The sequence below is a fragment of the Marmota monax genome, unplaced genomic scaffold (assembly GCF_021218885.2).
Source record: "Marmota monax isolate L192 unplaced genomic scaffold, Marmota_monax_Labrador192_F-V1.1 WCK01_AAM20220418_F8-fsc00078, whole genome shotgun sequence".
In the NCBI taxonomy this organism is placed as follows: Eukaryota; Metazoa; Chordata; class Mammalia; order Rodentia; family Sciuridae; genus Marmota; species Marmota monax.
This window is the reverse complement of record NW_026694865.1, coordinates 1,652,623-1,658,571: the sequence shown is the minus strand read 5'-3', so window position 1 is coordinate 1,658,571 and position 5,949 is coordinate 1,652,623. Positions and strand designations below refer to the sequence as shown.

At 51.5% G+C, this 5,949-nt stretch overlaps 1 pseudogene; it reads right to left on the bottom strand.

Annotated features, from left to right (window-relative positions):
* Positions 1-5,328: 5,328 nt before the first annotated feature.
* On the bottom strand, positions 5,329-5,519 carry LOC124080693 (small nucleolar RNA U3; annotated as a pseudogene).
* Between the last annotated feature and the right edge of the window lie 430 nt (positions 5,520-5,949).

Genomic DNA, 5,949 nt, shown 5'->3' with positions numbered 1-5,949 from the left:
CTCAGCCATCAGGACATTATGGGCCCTCACGTTGCCACTTCAATCAAAGCAAGCAAAGAACCTTCAAAGGACTTCTACTTGGCTGCCAGGAACAAGGCCTTTGGGCATTTTAAAGCTCAATTTGGAAAGCAAGGGAGGAGGTTGCTGGAAAGTGGTATTTTCCAGAGAAAGCCATCAGTGAACCCACTCCTTTTGTCTCTTCTCTTGCCCCCTCCCCATTACTACTCCCTGCTTTCATCCACCCACTTTCTCCAAGGAGAAGATGGAATCAAGGGGTCAAAATGTCTTTTTCAGATCTGTGGACTTGCATTTCAGAAAACCAGATTTCTATGGGCTCTGATGAAGCCTGTAATCTGGCATTCAATTCTATTCACTTCAATTAGATTCAAGTCAATTCCATTCAACTCAGTCAATTCAAATTAATCCAAGAAACATAAGAGACTCTGCCATGCGGGGCAGGGTGGGCGACAGAGAGAGTTCAGTGCTCCAGGGGCTGGGATGATTTGATGTCTTGGAGGAGACAGTGGGCTGAAGATGGGGTCTTCTGTGACATGCCAGGTCCCGGGGCAAAGGGCTTCTCAGTCAGGAAGACAGTGGGGCAGAGCTGGCATTTTACAGAACCAGCTTCCTGAAAAGATGGCCCCCTTCGCCTTTTTCTGAGCTGGTGATGCACAGAAACAGGAAGGAGGTTGTGGATGGAGACATAAGAGATGCCCCAGCCTGGCCTGCCACCTGCCTAATTCTCTACAAACCAATCCTCTATTCACATCCCCACCCATTTCTGCTTGCTGCTCTAGGGAGCTGGGATTGACCCCAGACTCCTTAACCCCCTCCCACCTGAGCTGCAGCCTAGTCTGCTGTGTCTGTTGGCCTCCTCCAGCTGGGAGTCTGCAGAGGATTAAATCAGGAGACCTGGCTGTGTGACCTAGGGACACAAGCTGGTTTTGCCAGCTCTGTAGACACAAGGAATCTGCTTGCTGTGGTCAATAAAGGACGGTGAAACAGGCAGCAGGCAGAGAGGCCATGGAACTATTGAGCACACAAGAGTGTTTCTCCCTGCACCCTCGCCCTGCCCTCTCCTGCAGGCCCACAGCTCCCAAGCCAGGCTCCTCTCTGGGGTGTGGCTTGTTGATGCTTCTGCTGGGGGCGGGGGGATCCACTGATGCATCTGGAGCAGGTGGGTTGTGCTGCATGCAGCAAAGGGCATCAATCAATTGGATGTCCTCATTGGCTGTTCTGACGTGGCCTAAGGCAAAGCAGAGAAATTGTCATTTGCACTCATTCATTCATTCAGTAAACACTTCTGGGTGTCCACCAGGTGGTTGGGCAATGGAAATAAGCAGGACCCACCTGATGGCTACTGTCCTGAACCTCCCAGGAATCACCATGAGACAGCACACCTGAGCGAGGACTGTGATGAAGGTTGTCCGATGCTCCAGGAGGGTCATCACTCTCCAGAACCAGATGCTGCTCTGGGTGCCAAGGACACAGGCATGATCTGGCCCAACTCCTTCCTGGGCCAGAAAGGGGAAGGGATGCACAGGGCCTCTCAGGTTGGTGGCAGGCCTCCAGCTCCCAGTCAGAGCAGTTCTGACTCTTTCTGCAGAGTGGCGGCCCCCTCTCCAGGGTTCTGGGCCTGAATGTGTTTCTCTGTTCAAGTGACAAAGGTAACCGAGTAGTGACTAAGGGCAGGAAGACAAAGCTGTGCTCTGTCAGAGAGTTCATTCAGGGACACAGCAAAGGCCAGATCAGCTTCTCAGTCCCCAAGAGGGGAGCAGGAGATAGCAGGGCAGAAATCCTCTGCCAGGGGCCTGCTTCCCAGACCAGCCCTAATGGGGCTCTATCCCCAGCTCTTGGCCTGGACTCCTCTGCTGCTGAGAACTAGCTGCTGTTTCCACCCCACTTCTCTTGAGTGTGTTCATATAGATTTCCCCCAGTTTTCTTGTGTGCTAAAGAGCAGAAACACCGGCTGAACCCACGGAGTTGCTGAGAGAATAAAATGAGGCTTGGAGAATGGTGGTCAAATGCTGTGCAGAGCTGGACAGGGGAGGGCTCTGTAAACCTGAGATCTGGTGAACAGACCTGCTGCCTTTCTCCTGGAGCTTCCCAGGGACTTGGCCCAGGTGCAGAATAGCTCACAGTGACCCAGGAGCCCTCTGTTCCCATGTTGTGGCTGCCAGTGACCCCAGGCTAATCCCTTGAGCCTTCTGGGCACTGACATCCCTCTTAGAGGAAAGCGCCTGGGTCTGGGACCCTGGAGTCCCAGCCAGGCCACCTGCCAGAAGCAGGATCTGTGGAAGCCAGAGCTCATTTCCACCGTCTGGGTCAGACTCTCCAGCTGAAAGGGACAGAGCCCTCCTTTGCCACAGTGTAGAGATTCAGCCTTCTTTGAGTTTCAGCTGAGCACCCCCTGCAGGGAAGGGTTTGAGAAACCCTGGCCCCTGGGAAGAGGTGAGGACCACAACCCTGCCTGCAGCTGCCCCGAAGGAGGCAGTTTGTCTTCGGTTGCCCAGCTTCCTCCTTCCTGTCCCCGAGCCAGCCCTCACCCCTCTTTCACCACACAGAGCACCTGCGTCTCATCCCTGACAATTTGCAACTGTAGACCTTACTCAAGATGGGGGGAACCACAAGGGATTTCAGAGATCCTTGAAACCCCAGGCCCAGGCTCCCATCGGGGAGTCACACTGGGGGTTAGGCACTCCCCTCCCTAAAGCCTTTGAACTTTGGAGACTGCAAAGGCAGCACTGGAGCCCATGCATGATGACAAATGTCCAACCCAGAAGTCAAACTTCAATTTCTGCTGTAAAGGAAGGAAGCAATTCTTTAATGCACAAAGTTTTCTTACCTGGCAACAAGAAAAAAAAAAACAATAACCCAATTAAAAAAAATAGACGAAATACAGGAAGACAGCTTTCGAACGAATATATAAGTGGCTCTTAAATATATGAAAAGTTACTCAGCCTTACTCATAAAAGAAATGCAAATTAAAACTTCAATAAGAGACCCTCTTTCAACCATCAGATTGAAAAAGATCAAAAGCAAGGCAGTGCTCTGCTGCTGAGGGCACAGGGGATGGGCGATGGCATGTAGAACTGGCAGGAATGGCAACCAGTGCCACCCCTGAGAGCCATGGGGCAATAGCTACACACGCGTTTGCCTTTGACCCAGCACTTGCAATTCTAGGAATTTGCCATGCAGATGAATGTGAGAAATGTAAATGCCGTCACTGGGCTTTGGTTTGCGGCATTGCTTAGCAAAGCAAACCATTGGAAATTGCTCGAATGTTAATCAGCAAGGGACTGATTCAATACACGGGTGTCCATACAATGGAGTTTTTCACCACTGTGAGCATGACCAACACACACGTGACCTTAGCTCCCTTACATGGAATCAAAGCCCTCCCAACTGTGCCTAATCAATACATAGAATCCTGCATAACGCATATAATTATTGCTTTGAGCCAATTAAAAAAAAAAAGTAAAGTGGCCTCTAACTGTTCCAGTAAGGAGAGGGCTCCAGGGTACTGTCATGTGTGGCTTAACGATGGGGACATGTTCTGAAAACGGTTGGACGATTTCCTCATTGTGCAAACATTGCAGAGTGCTCACACAAATCATCCGGACACACTGTGGACATGTGTGTGTGAGGCTGCTGCAGGGGACAGGCCTTCTTTTGCAAAACTCCTCTTCAATAAGTAGGAGGACATTTGAAAATAATGATAAAAGCATAGTAGCAAGTACGTAAACCAGTGACAGTTGTTGATTATCAAGAATTAGTTACTATACACAATTTATGTGTTGGACCTTCACATACCTGGCCGCACTGCTTACACCAGCATCACCACAGACATGCGACGAACACATTGCCTGGGACCTTAGGGTGGCTTCCATGTCACTACGTCATGGGAATTTCCCTGCTCCATCCTAATCTTATGAGACCACCATAATATATATGTTGTTGACCAAATTGTGTGGCTCACAATTGTGTATTAATGTGCACCACTGTGTGAAAATAAAGGAAAGGAAGAGATGCAAACCTTGACACACACACACACACACACACACGATTGCATTTATTTGTAAACCTAGAAGAGCATATGATACCTGAAGGCTGTAGGAACACCAGCTGGAATGGAGGCTTCGAGAAAGGACCTGGGTGCAAGGGGCCTGGACAAGGAGGAGGTGGGGGAGAGGAGTTTCTCAGTGGATGGGTTTTTGGCCCTTTTAACTTTTTTTATAGTGTGCCTGCATATTTTCTTCTAAAGATATACTTATTTAGTCTAATTAATCAATCCAATGGCCTCTTGACACACACGCTGAAGGCAGGTAAGCCAGGGATGTACCAGGGTGTGAACCCCAGGCTGCAGCCCTCTCTTTATGGGGTCCTGAAGTCGAGATCTGTGAAGGTTCTCTCCAGCCCTCTCCCCGCCCTGCCCTGCCCTGTCCCCCAAGGGTGAAGATTTGTGAGCTTGGGGGAGGCCTTTGCTCTCTCTGGACTCCTGCACGGGAGCATACCAACTCCTCTGGCTTCGAGAACTTCGGTACCCGCTAGGCCTCCATCTGGGTATCTTCAGATCCTGTCTTTGGCCTGTCCCCGGAGGGACTCAGACCCTCAGAATGCTATAGCCAAGGGTCCCCAGGCTTTTCAAGTGTGCTAATTGTCCTCAGTGCCTGAACCACCCTATCCCTGGGTCCCGGCCACAAACACTGACCTCGAGGGGTCATGGCCAGCTTGCTCAGGGCAGTCCCAGCCAATCTTGCAATTGGCGCTGGAAGGAAGGTCCAGGGGGAGATTCCAGGGCAAGTCACCTTCTGTTTCTCTGTTGGTCCTGGAACAGGGCAGCAGGCTGTGACCCTGCCTCAGGCCAGACTCCATGTGAAGCCTTGGCCAGAGCTGGATGTCCAGAGCCTGCTGTGTAGATCAGGGTTCAGTCTATTGAATCCAGTGGAGGGGGCCTGGGCAGACTGGGGCACATGTTAGGCAAGTCACAGCAGCACCCTGAGCCCCAGCCTGTTTTGTATCTGAGCAGGGGGAACAATGATAATTTGTTCTTGACTTGCTGGGCCATAAAGCCCCCAGATGGAAGGCGAGTCCCTGTGGACAACTGCTCCACGCTGCCTCCTCCTGCACCCCCAGGTGCCACTTCCCAGGAAGCAGGAGCTCAGAGGGTCAGGTGTTTGCCCAGGAGGGCCAGAGCAGGTGGGGGTCAGGTCCACTGGAGGGAGAAGCAGGTGAGCAGATTATATCACCTGCAGCAGGTGATACCCCTCAGGCTGCTCAGAAACCATTCCTGGGCCACCTCCTTCCTCTTTATCTATTTTTTCTCACTCAGACAGCATCTCCCTCTTCCCCCTTTCTCTCCCCAAAGGAGAAAAGAGGCATCATTGGTGTCAAAGGGAAGTTGCAGTGAGAAGCACCAAGTGCCGGGCCAGGCTCAGAAGAGACGCTCTGTCCCCTCTAGTGCTCCAGAAAATTCGCTAGTAACAAACTACAGAATTGATCCCTGAAGGTGTAGGCTCCCCTTCCTCTTTAGTTCATCTTGATTCAGAGCCAATCCTTGCTTGCCACTGGCTAAGCCCAGACTCGATCTGCAGAGGTCCCTGGGGGAGCAAAGGGCACTCAGGGGCACAGCTTTCCCCGGGGGCCTGTTTGAACAGAAATAACCCCTTACCACATTATCAGGTACCGCGGGAGGTGGGGGGCTTTACACAGATTAACTGATCTTTCTCTCACAGTTGCTCCGTAGGGAGAAGCACTCGTTAGGCCCATTTCCAGGATGAGGAAATTGAGGCACATGCTACCTTGGGGTTATACCCCTAGAAGAGAAAGAGCTGGAATTTGACAGGAGGCAACTTGGTTCAGAATGGGGGCAAAGAGGTGAAGTCCCCAAGGAAAGCCCTAGGAGTGAGCAGCCATCGACTGCACTGTGAATGGGGTCCCACCTGCACC